We start from the raw sequence: 13,135 nt of genomic DNA, 5'->3' as shown, positions 1-13,135 counted from the left end.
CCAAGCACATGTGGGTTCAATTCCTGGGTGGGAAAGATCCCCTGGAGAAGGAAATGCAACCCACTCCAAAATTCTTGCCTGGAGAATCCCCCTGGACATAGGAGCCTGGTGGGCTGCAGTCCACAGGGTTGCAGAGTCAGACAGGACTGAGTGACTAAGCGTGCACACATATGGAGGCCTGGGACAGGAGACTTGAGCTGCAGGTAAAAAAGACGACCTACACGTAAACTAAAGTTCACTGCAGCCCATTAACTGCAGGTGAAAGCTCTCTGTGCACATGTTAAATGCTGTGCTGCCTGGGGACGTGGTATATTTCATATGGGCGTTTATGTGTACAGAGTGAGGCAGATAACACCAGGGAACTGAAAGAAGGGTAAAAAGAAAGAGGTAGGTCAGAAAACTGATTCTCCCTGGCATGGAGAGAAGCTGTTTTCACCCTCAGACTTTCCTTTTGGCTCCATGTTCCACAGCTGTCCATCGTGGTGCTCAGTCCCTTTAGCCTTCCTCCTTAATTGTGGAGCAGCAGAGAAGCCCATGTCAGGCTTGTCCAATGCTCAGCAGCAAAGCCATGTGGCAAGAAGTCTGTCCATGAGATGTTAGAATGTTCTGTCAGGAGGAGTGTCTTAGCACCAAAGACTCATGCTCTGGCCAATCTAACTGCAGCCTGATGCAATGGAGGACCACAGCATTCTGCCTCGCCCCATGCCATCCTGGATCTGCCCCCATTCCCTTCGCTTCTCATAACAGGACCATGCCCATAATAAAAATTGTTGCTTTTCTTTGCCTGTTACAGTGTTTCCACGTAAACCCTATGAGAGGCAAAGGGGCAAATGTGTCCCATTCAGAGTTAGCATTACCATCCCAGAGCTTACAGCACAGCTTCATAGAACAGTATACATCTCCCCTTACCTGATTAAAGAGCCAACAGCAAAAACTATGGGCGGTTCTAGAAAAGGTTCAGCTAATTATGAATACTGCTTCTCTGGCACTTATTCAGATGACTAAAAGACTTCACCAATCACAAGAAGAAACAAAGACATGGAGACAGGACAAGAAAGAAAGAGCAGTCACTTCACAAAGAGAAACGGGCTCTGTTATGTTTAGTAACACATTAATGGCATTTTAAAACAGTTAAATAATGATGACATTGTGGACATTACTAATGACATTGGTTGCTGTGGTCACTGTAATAACCTCCTGGCAATAGCTTGAACCATGGGAAACTGCTGATATTCAACTGTTTTTGACTATTTAACAAAAGTGACCTCACACAGTTCAATCAAGTCAATATATCCTAGTCTCCAGCCTTGTTGCCTACAAACTTTACTTCCACATTAGAAAGCAATTAACTTAGAAAAATTCCTTTGTACCATCTCCAAATGATAACTTAAACTATTGCTGATTTCGATTATAAATCAGCTTACTCACTGTAGAAAGGACTTTTATTTGTAGGTATACTTATTTGTACAAAATTCTTGATTATAAAATGAAGAGTCACATAGGAATTGGGCAGTGAAATTTTCTGTAAAAAGGGAAGTAACAACTTCCTTGGCCAAGACTGTGGCACAATGGTCACATCGCTATTCTTTTCGTAATAAATACGTTAGAAGCTAAAAGAACAAAAATTACATTGCCAAGAGAATGCTGATAGGAGGAAAGGAGATAAAAGCCTACTCATTGACACGTGGCAGTGGAGCACAACGCCAATGGCTGGCTGAAGTGTGCACTATAAGACCCAGGGTGCCCTTCTGGGGAGGGCACCCTGGGTGCCCTCCTTCAAAATGTTCCACTTTCAACTGCTGGAGAACTGTTACAATATTCTAAGTTTATTAGAACGTGTCGCCAACAGTCTCAAGAAAACTATCTTAGTAAATATACAAATCCACAGTGTTTCCAATGTAAACAACACTCCCTGGGGTTATTCAGCACACAATCAGGGCGGCTTTGGTGTGTAGCCCCTGAAGAGCGTGAGTTTTAGCTTTCTTAGTTCAACATTCAGTCTGGAAAATAAAGACACAAACTTCTCAGTTAAATCTGATTATTTCTTTACTAACAACACCTCTGAGAGATTCTGAGTAAATCCCTAAGGTAGGGTAAGACTAAGCCTGTATATATATAAACACTGCTTCAAATTTTTCTTTTCATTACTTTACCAGCAGTGTGACTGGTCAAGCAATTTTACCCTTTCAAATGTGTTTTGTCATCTGAAAAGTATGGATAAACCACCTCAGAATGTTAGGCAGATTGAATGATGGAGTGCACGCAGAGCACTAAGCACCGTGACTGGTGTGTGCTACAAGCTCAACCAATGAGAGTCACTAACTGGTTCCTGAAGAGAGTGGTCACATACCATGACCTTCGTTGCAAGGCTGAGTCATAGCTGTGTCAGGGACCAGTGCTTCAGGGAGTAACAGCAAAGGAACTTGGGAGTTCAGTTCAGTTCAGTTCAGTTCAGTCGCTCAGTCGTGTCCGACTCTTTGCCACCCCACGAATCGCAGCACGCCAGGCCTCCCTGTCCATCACCAACTCCCGGAGTTCACTCAGACTCTCGTCCATAGAGTCAGTGATGCCATCCAGCCATCTCATCCTCTGTCGTCCCCTTCTCCTTCTGCCCCCAATCCCTCCAAGCATCAGAGTCTTATTTGCTTCAAGAATCCTAGACAAGTCTTGCAGCCATTTAACTTCTCTAGTCTTCAGTTCTTCAACAAAGAAAATGAGGAAATAATCCTGACAATTTTACAGGGAAACTGGGAAGTCAAAAGCATAGACATAAATGCAAAGCAGAAGTACAAAAATATAAGAAAGAAATAAAAGGCAGTGTCAAATGTGAGGAAGTCTCTGTATCCATCAGAGTGGAAACGAGGCAGAACAAGTTACAAAAATGCTAGCTTTGGGTAGAGGTACTTTACCTTACCAGTTTGGAACTGAGATTCAGGAATTTGTGCTTCATGCAACTTTCGTAACAGTCATTTTGTCTCATTTGCAACAGTGTAAAAATCTCAAAGTATGTTGAATAAGTACAAGGTAAGCACAGGACACATACACACACACACACAAAAGATTTAAATACACTTCATGGGCTTCCCTAGTGGCTCAGATAGTAAAGAATGCGGGAGACGCAGGTTCAACTCCTGGATCCAGAAGACTCCTGGAGAAGGGAATGGCTACCCACTCCAATATTCTTGCTGGGAGAATCCCATGGACAGAGCAGCCTAATGGGCTATGTCCATGGGGTCACAAAGAGTCAGACAGGACTGAGTGACTAACACATACACACACACAACATAAGGCAAAGTAACCATTAAAACCAACAAACTAACATCTAAAATGTTAATACAAAACTGCAAATCAAATATTAAAGTTTAAGTTCAGCTGAAGTGAATGGTCATTCACTTCTCTTAAAAGAGTATATACAAAAAGCAGGGCTTAGTTTAATATGCTTCTCAGTAGACAGGTAGAGTGATCTAGAACTGTCAATGTGAGCCCACTATTAAAGATGATACACACTTCTTTTGGGGCCCTGCATCTTTTCTCCACACCATTTTCACTAACTATAAATCCTCTGCAACCAGCCTTTCTCCACTCCACACTAAAGAAAAGAAACAGGCAGACTATTTTTATTATTTCTGTTTGACGAAACATATGGAAACAATAATTCCATAGACATGTACATTATAATAGGGAGCAATCCTATTTTAATGTAATTTAAAAAATTAAACAGACTCAAGTTATTTAAACTACTCAGTTTATTTGAAACTCACAAATGAGGCAGCCATGTCTCTAATTTACTTAGCAGATTCATATAGTTGGCTAGGACTTTTTGAGATTACTTCTCTTATCGATGTGCAAAGCAATTAGGAAGTTAATTCTCATTTACTAGAAAAAGTTTTTAAAGAAGTAAACTTGTCCCAGAGTAAAAGGTAGCAAGCTTAACTCAGTCATATTTTGTTGGTTTCTTTTTTCCTCTCTGTTTTTTTTTCATTTTGTAGAAGAGAACAGATGAATTAAAACTAGTTTTGAAGTTCTATTTTTATACTATCTTGAAAGTACAGCACAAAACATTAAATTTCTTTAATAAATACTGTCCCTGCCAAATAAACCGATTAGTTTTAACTACTTTCATTAAAACACAGGCATGCAGAAATGAGGAATGAGGAGGTTCTTTCAGGAAAAACACTGAAAAAAATAAGATTTCATCTGGCCTTCCCATCATCACTTGAAGAATTGTTTGGTAGTTACATCATCAGGAAATAAAATACTATCCTCTGAGGACCCCTACTCTTTACAAAGAGGAAAGAGAAGGTTTGAAGTCTAAATCACTCCCGGAGATGTGCCCCACCACCAAAAAAAGAAAAAGAGACTTCCCGCCTCCACACCCTCCCTCCGCCCCCAGCGAGCAGAAAACAAACTTAAGAAAAATATATTTACAAAGCATACATAAGAATAACATGATGTATATTTAAGAATCCCAAGCAATAACAGAAGCTTTAGCGCCCCAGAAGAATAAAAGTTACAAGCTGATCGACCATGAGCCCCAAAGACTAGGTTAGCCCGGCTGGAGGGCGCCAGCGTCCCCGGCCGGCCTCCCATTCCCCTCCGCGGGGAGCCGGGACCCACGGGCCGTTCACACGGTCCGAGCGTCTGCGGGGCCGGGGCGCGCTGCAGCGCCGCCGCTGCGGGTCTGGCTGTCACCGGCGCCCCCGCCGTCCGCGCCGCACACGCGGAGCGCCTTATAAGGCAGCTCAGTGACGTAACGCCCATAGGCCGGGCGCGCTCGGCGCCCCGCTCGCATTGTTCGGGCGACTCCCGGAGCGCGCACAGCCCGCTCGCGACGCCGCGCGACTGCGGCCCCCGCCCGGTCCCCGCCCGGCCCCGGCGCAGGCGACTCAGGTAAGCCCGGGAGAGCCGCTCCGCTCCAGCAAGGGGAGCGGAGAGCCAGGCAGTCTGTAGGTCGCTTTTAAAGTTATCAGCATCACGAACTGCAAACAGGTTTCGAAAAGCGCGTCCAATGAACTCTAGGATCAAAGACTTTCCCAACTCACACAAAACTTAAAAAAGTTTTCTCTGACGGAGAATACAGATTTGGGATTTATTTTTAAATGTGGAGGTGAGGGATGACTATATATTACAGACGCCTTCCAAATAAGTTATGCATTGTATCCTGCCTCTATTGAGAAATCTTTGGGGGAGAGGGTGGGGGGAATATGCTGTAATACAACAACTCTCCTGATCTTCTCTCTCCTAGGACTCAAACTCCTTTAAGTCTTACAAGAGCACAAAGCGAAAAACTACCACAAGGTAGTGGATTTCTTTTCCCACCCAGTGTCCTCTCTCTTTTATAAATCTTCATATGAAAGACTAGAAAACCCTTGTTAGGAATACATCTTGTAATTAGGATGAATCTAACTTTAAAAGTAAAGCACTTTTTAAGATTCAAAAAAATCCTACAAATGCTAATCTGTCTTAAAAACAAGTTTTAATTAGTACAAGAAAGTAACTATCACAGTTTTGTGTTCTAACTTTTTACTTCAACTCCAGTCAATGGGTAAATGACAAACTGCACTGCAATTAAAGATAAAGCTAGTTTCTGACAGTAATATGTTGGACAGTAGTTCATAATGTAGAATTACATAATAAATTTAAAAAGTAAAGCCTACAGAAGAATTTTGTTAATATGTGGCATTTTGAGCCATTATTTATTACCTCTAAACCTTGAATAGACTACTGCTATAAATGAATCCTTACTGTATGATAACCGAACAAGTGGCAGATGCCGAAAATCGACTTATTTTACGTTACTTTTCAGAATAAAAATCATCAGAGGAATTAAAAATAAAATATGCTATGTCAAAAACACTGGAATATGAGATGAAAAATGATTAATCACTTAAATTTTACTTGGTCTGAACATATGTTATAAAACAAAACTTAACAAAAAGTGTGTGAAAGAATTATTTTCCTTGTAAAATAGTCTCTATGTTTTATCTATCATTTGAAACATAGATTTGTTTTACCTGGTCAAAATGTGGAATATATCTGTATTTCTAGTAATTCTGTGGTTGAGTTTTTAAAAGTCTATGACATTGGTGCCTGCCATTTTTGCTTCAGAGAATTTTTGTTTTGTTAGCTAATTTTGTTTGGAGCAATGCAGGCCTTTGGTTTTAGTATTCTAAAAGAAAAATTATATGTTCCTTGGCCTGAAGATAGGCTTTACAAACTGCAGGTTAGTATTGAGAAGTAGGATTTCCTCAAAACTATTATTTCAAATCTAGGGAAGCCTACCATAATGAGAAGAGAGTGGGGGCAACACCCAGGTTACTGTGGAGAAGTACAGAATATGCAACAGAAAAGTTGTTTATTTGATATATGCTGTAACTGGAAACTGAAAAAGATTCCTGTCTTGGAAAAAAGGTATTCCACTCTTTTGAATCTAATAGAGGAGAAGAGAAACAGAAACCATCAATTATTGTTTTAGCTTTACCCAAAGTACCATCTGTATCATAAACTATTAGCTCAACTGTTGAAAATCATAACCTCTATCAAAGTTCTAACAGCTGTGTTTCCAGTCTGCATTTTATTTTTTTAAAACAGGCAAGCATCAGTTTGTAAAAAAATTTTAAATAACACACTTCAATAGTCCACACTATTTTCCATTTATTAACTTCAAAGCACAGTTGAAAGAACAATCACCTGTTAAAATCCCTTTTAAAATTGAAAGTTAAAAAGATTTTTCATGGATACATTATCTCACAGTGGGCTCTCTGAGTGAGCATTTCTTAGTTCTTGAGACAATTTATATGATGGAAAAAATATTTTGGATTGAATCAATGTGAATTTTTACGTCTTCAAAAAACATATTAATTTTATAATTAATAAACTCATTTACCTTTCTATGGTGATTAACCTTACCTGTTAGGCCCTGGTATTTTTGTGATATTTTCCTAATGCTGTGATGAAGTCTGTAGTAACAGTCAATATGAAAATACAAATCAAGCTTAGAACTTCTCAAGTCCACTTGCAATTCCCATTAATCTGCTTTCTCAAAATGCTCTGAATTTTGCTTTAGGATTCTTTGCTACCTCTCCCCCTCCAAAAATTGCCTTTGGTAATAAATGGATTTTGAAGTAACAATGAAAATGGGAGAGAGGAAGAATAAAATTCCATTAATTCTTCTTAGGTCGTGTTCTGTCTATATCTATTGCTTCAGGGCAAGGTGAATGCTTTTACAAGGTGAATGGAGAAAAAAAAAAATACAGCCTCCTATTAAAAGGAAGAAGGAAGGGGGAGCAGGAAGAGAACTGTTTATAAAAGACTGGATATTATGAAGTAATATCAGGGTATGTAAAGCAATATTGGTCTCATCCTCCTTCAGGAATTAAAATCTGTTATCCACAAAGCCAATCATTATCTTGGAAAAATCAAACACACCTTATCCTCTTGGGCTTATCATTAATTTTAAATGATTTTTAGAGTTTAATTTACATTTGACTGTGAATTTAGCTTCAATAAAAACTGATTTAGTTTTTGTAAATTATGTTTAAATAAGGATTTAAAGATGAAGAGACACTGTATATGCAGCGTAAGACTTTCGGAGAAATATTTTTATGGCTGCCTCTGCCATCACTACAGTCTATACGGGCCACCAACTCAATCACTTAATGTTTCTGTCATGTGTGCTGCAAAGACTTGTAGAAAATCCTTTGGTCAGTTAGCTTCTGCTTGGAGGCTTAGGTGCACTAATTCCTTAGCAGATCATCACCAACACTGTTGTAAGTTCTCCTATATTTCCTTTTTTTAAAAACAGAGTTGAGATTCTCTCCCCCGACCTTCTTCTGCACTAACATTACCTCCATCTGGGAAAGCTGCAAGGCAAGTAAAAGTGGGAAGGCTCTCCAAGGAAAGTCACTTGGTTCTTTTTCAGATATGGGAGGACTTCCTTTTCATGCTTGCTCCAGGAGATTCTAATTTAGCAGGTTAGATAGGATAACAGCAGTTTTCATTCTGAGCCCAAGAACAGAGAATAACACATTAGCAGCATTCTTTCTCCAGTCTAACCATCCTCACATTCCTCTGCCCTACTGGTTTCAAAATAAGGTTAACTCTTAAAGATACAATTATTATTTTTTTTTAATGACTAGCTTAGGAAATGATATGTCTCTGTGTGGGGGAAGGGGTAAGAAGGTATGCAGAGGAGTAGGTAGGTAACTGTATCTACCACTGGGACAGGTAGAAGTGCAAATTCCTTGTTTCTGTTTATGGCAACTACTGATTCTAGGCTAAAGGACAGTTACTATCAGTAAAAGAGAGTGTATATTATGTCAGAATAGCAAACACTGAATCCCACAGATGTGAGTTTGAGAAGTGCCTTGATAAATTCTTATGGACTGTGGGATGTCCCAGGCCCCAGAGAGTGCATACACACACACACACACACACACACGCACACGCACATATACTCCCACACACACGTGTGCACGTGCACATATACACCCACCCACACACACCCTAGCAGGGAATGTCCATAGAACCTGATAGCTGGAAGAGACCTTGGAAGCCATGTGATCCAAATGCCTCACCTTGCAGAAGAAATTCATGTCCACTGTGTGACTTGCCTCAGAGACACAGAGCTGCTCAGAGGCAGAGCCAGGGCCGCCTGCATTTTTAGACTGCAGCCTTTGGTTTCCCCTTAAATGAATGGCAGGAAAAGATGAGAACAGAAGCCCCAGAAGAAGCCTTGGTATGTGTTAATTTGGATATAAAATCCATTAAAAAAAAAAAAAGTAGAAAGGTTCAAAGTCCTTGTTAATAAGTACAAGTAGTAAGAAGACAAAGAGAAAGGAAGGAGGTGAAAATCATTACAGTTTAACCAGGCTACAACAATGGAAGGGAGGTGATAAAGGAGAACAAAGAAAACAAATAATAAATGTACTTAAAGGTCCTTTGGGTGGCAAAGCTCGCTCTCTGCCCAAATGCTGAGAGGTGCCCTGCAAAGAGTGTGTATGCTTTACAGTTAAAGTCCCTTAGGCCTGAACCACTAACATGACAAGTGACCTCTTCTCAGCACCTTCCAACTAAGCAGTCTGCATTCCCTGTACCTCCCCAGCTAGCAGGTTCCCTTTAAAAACCCAAAGTGACTCGATGCCTTTGAAACAACCCTCCCAGAACTTTCAGAGGAAGTCACTGTGGGCTTTAAGCTCCAGTGATACTTCTTTTACTTTACTTCATATGCATTTCTTATGACATTAAATTGCACATTAACTGCTAATTTGTTTATCATCTATCTCCTGGACTATAAACTCCTTGAGGGTGAGTTTTGCTACCACTTTATCCCTAGCACCTGGAAAAAAGAAAGACCTAGTTAAGTTAGTAGGTATGTCACAAGACCAAGAAGGGTATTGAATGAACATATGAACAGATTACAACCTAGAAGCTTCTTATTTGGGAAGAAAAGAATATTTCTGGAAACAGTGGGCTAGGAAGGGCCCCTTCAGACTTTGTGCAGGACCCTAAACAGATCTCTGCCACTGTTTCATTAAACTACATAGAACTGACTTACAAACACAAAACCCAGAAAACAAATTAGGCTCAGATTAAATCAAGGCAGTGAAGTCAAAGCAATCTGCTTTTACCGTACATTATATGTTGTGTAGGCAGACTTCAAGTCAGATGCTTCTCTGTCAACCCACCTCCACCTACTTCACTTTAACATCCTCCCCAAAATAATGAGAATGAAAATGGTGAAAGAGTACCAGGTGAATTGCCTCTGGGCAAGGAGTGGACGGGAAGCAAAACATGAAAGAGCAGCGTGTAGTGCTTTTGTCTCTAATAAGGGTATTCCTCTGTTTCCCACTAATCTCTCTGCCTCAGCTGAATGCCTGCCCCCTACTGCATTCACGGGGACCAAACAGTTTGTCCTTGCTGTGACTAGAAATGAGCAGATTCCCGTTTTCAATATACTTTGATTCCAAAGTTTCTGTGGGTAATCCAGTGCATCTGCCAGGTTTTACAGAAAAGGAATGATTTTTCTGTAGTTTCAAAGTTACGTAATGCCAGTGTCAACCTGTGAAGCCAGCCTAGGGCTTGTGACTCCTCATCAGTACCAAACATTTACTGAGTGTCTAGTAGGCACTGTGCTCAGTACAAGGGAGGACAAGCCTAGCAACTAAATTCTCCACACACCACACCATGTCGCTAACACAGCTACACCTACCATTGATGACAAGGGCTAAGATCATCAGTAGCTCTTACACAATGGTTTCAATCATTGGTCACTGTCCTGTTTAGGCTCTTTTTTAATGAATTGATAAAGCAATATAGATAATGTAGGTCAGCTGTACATAAAAATTACGTAAAGATAAACCATTTGGGACTATTTTTTAAAAGAATACAACACAAATGTAGCCAATCTCCAAGCTTATTTACTAGTGACACTAAATTGATAGACAAACAGTGTTATCACAACACTAAGACTACAGAGTAGGAATGACGGTTCGTAAATTCTGCTCTTCTTGGCTCTGCCATCCATGCTCTGTGTAAGCCTCCTGTAGCCTTGGCTTCCATTAACTTAAAAAAGACATGATGTCATCCACTATAAGCATCTCTCAATACTAGGTAAGGACAGAATAGTGTGTAGTCACCCCTGAGGGAATTCTGATCAAGTAGAGCCAAAGATATAAAAATACAGCCTACTGATCGTTCATTACAGAGACACATCAGCTAAAGAAAATGGGAAGAATGTGAGGGGAAAAGTCCAATCTGAAGCCAGAAGCAAGATTCACAGAACTATAGCCCTGAGCCTGTGAGAGCTCCAAATCATCCTACCAAGAGCAGCCTCAAGGATGAGGTCAGACCTTCGAGATGAGCGATTCTGACAAGAGTGAACCTTCCAGATTTAGCATATCTCATGGCCCACCAGTCTCAGAACAAAAGTTTAAAGGTGAACCAAGTTTTTCTCTCTCTTTTTAAAATTCTTTTTTAAGTGAATCAAAACAAAAACAAATCTCTGAGCAGAAATCATAAGAGGAATGTAAAATATTCATCACATTTGGGCTGACAAGACTTAAATGACCACTGCTGTTACATTTGAAGAAAAAGGAAGAAGCTGCTTGGTCTAAGCACTTGGGGAGAGCATAAGAAAGCTCCTTCTTGCTGAAGACAAAGGGCCTGCAGTGAGATGCTGTGTAAGTCCCTCAGGCTTGGTAGGGACTGGTCAGTTAATTGGGAATGGCAGAGGACGCGAATCATTCTGTGGAGTTTTATGAAAAGTAATCCTTTGCTGCTAATGAGATTAATTATTCTTTAACAATAATATCAATTTATTTATCATCAAGGTAGTTAAACACTCATTTTGTTAAAAGAAATACATTATGTTTGAGGTTCCATATTAGCCTTCCGGCTTTCATACAACTGCCTACATGGGGCAGACCAAGATCTTTTAGATAAAGATGAGAACAACTTTGTTAAGTGATTATGGTTCTACTCGTGCCCCCTAAAATTATGCTATACAGGAATCTTCTAACAGTCCCATAAAATTCACTGGGCTGAGCAAAGATGCAAAGAAACACAGGCAAAGTTAACATTCTCTGGCTAGTTTTCCCACATCTGAACTTGATTAAACTTTGTGTTGAAGTGACTTCATGTCACTGAATGATTCTCCCTCCTCAAAAGTGACAGGAAAAAGAGGAACAAAATTCTACTTCTCCTTCTTTTGCTCTAATAATTAGAGTAAATTCTGAAAACTTTAGGTGGCATTCAGTCTAAGAGGGAGTCATGCTCCCCTTAGAAATGGGTCTTCTTACCTCTCAAATCCTTTGGTCATCCAGTATGTACCAAGTTCAGACCCATGTGGAGAACACAGAGGTATCAAATCTTTAAGGAGCTTATAGTTAGTTCAAGAGCAAAACTAATACAACATAACAAACTAGAAAGTGGTATAAAATGATACAGAGTATTTGTGTCACAAAACTGTTAAGAGCTGTGGGAACTCAGCCAGGGTCAGACAAGTTAGGGAACATTCATGGAAAAGATATAAAATGAAATGTAAATGTAGCATTCTAAAAAATGATGACAGATTTATTCCTTGGCAGTCTACTCTGAAAAGGGAATCTGAGGTAAAAAGAGAAAGAAGGCTTGACCCAGCATCAGAACACGTGAAGTCTGATTTTTAATTCCATTGTTTGGCCTTTAGAACAACCTGGACTCCCATAGTGGTTTCAATCCTTAAAATGAAGATTAAAAGTGATGATAAAGCAGTTGGCCCAATGCCAGACCCATAGGAGACACTCAGTAAATGGTATCTTTTACTATTCTAGATATTATGCCAGTCTGCTCATAAGAATGATGTTCCATCAGCATCTGATGCTATTGAGGTCCACCAGGCTGAGGCACAAGGGGTTGCCGTAGGGCCAAAGAGGAGGTGCTTTGTAGGATGCAGTCCCAAAGAACTCATGTTTTCATAATCCAGCCATGGATGAAGTAAAGGATCAAGCTTATTGGAGAAAATCCATGTCTCTAGTGCTTAATTAACTTCAGCGACTCTGAAAAGTGAGGTTATCTTTTATCCCTAAGTTCTCTGCTGGAAAGGAATCCCTAGTATGAGAAACCCACTTAAGCTTTCCTAAAGAAGTTGTAGTCACCTGAAATAAAAACCAAGTCACTGAATAAAGGATCAAGGAGAGAGAGCAAAAGGCTTAAAAGCTAATCTGGAATCTTCCTGTTTTACCTTGAAAGTCCTACCAGGCTGGAGAGGCACATATATAAAACAAATAGGTGAGACAGATGTTAGACAGCATGAGCTTAAGTAGCATATATTATGTCCTATAAAGATTCCCTTTCAGAAACTACTAAATACTTCTTAGGTGTTCAATTTTCAGTTTAATTATACTTTCAATTTAGCTTAACATTTTAGGTGTCAGACACCAAAATGATTTATTTCTGTACTGTTACAGCACGCTTATAACCTTGAACTACAATAAATGCCTGACATATAAAGAACCCAAAATAAATGTGAATCCCATGAAATTCCAATAAAGGTTCCCTTATAGTTATGAACCACAGATCAGATGAGTCACAAAATCTCTTCTGATAGAATGGAATATACATTTTTGACATGTGAATTTGTGTACAGTGGTATATA

The 13,135-nt window shown here is 39.9% G+C and overlaps 2 protein-coding genes across 5 annotated transcripts in view; one reads left to right on the top strand and one right to left on the bottom strand.

Moving 5' to 3' along the window:
- CMSS1 (cms1 ribosomal small subunit homolog) overlaps positions 1–13,135 on the bottom strand; it is a 394,265-nt gene that overhangs the window by 332,743 nt on the left and 48,387 nt on the right. The gene's annotated exons all lie outside the window — the stretch shown is intronic.
- The window catches only part of FILIP1L (filamin A interacting protein 1 like), a 116,673-nt gene that overhangs the window by 63,919 nt on the left and 39,619 nt on the right, over positions 1–13,135 (top strand). Inside the window, exon 1 of one of the 3 annotated variants that reach the window (XM_027557840.1) lies at positions 4,767–4,890. The exons of the other annotated variants lie outside the window; for them this stretch is intronic. The gene's annotated coding sequence lies outside the window, so the exon portion shown is untranslated. Of the gene's footprint in view, positions 1–4,766; positions 4,891–13,135 lie in introns of those variants that run through there. 3 annotated transcript variants of the gene reach the window in all.

This window comes from Bos indicus x Bos taurus, chromosome 1 (genome assembly GCF_003369695.1).
Source record: "Bos indicus x Bos taurus breed Angus x Brahman F1 hybrid chromosome 1, Bos_hybrid_MaternalHap_v2.0, whole genome shotgun sequence".
In the NCBI taxonomy this organism is placed as follows: Eukaryota; Metazoa; Chordata; class Mammalia; order Artiodactyla; family Bovidae; genus Bos; species Bos indicus x Bos taurus.
The sequence above is the reverse complement of the archived record's forward strand: the minus strand, read 5'-3'. Positions and strand labels throughout refer to the sequence as shown.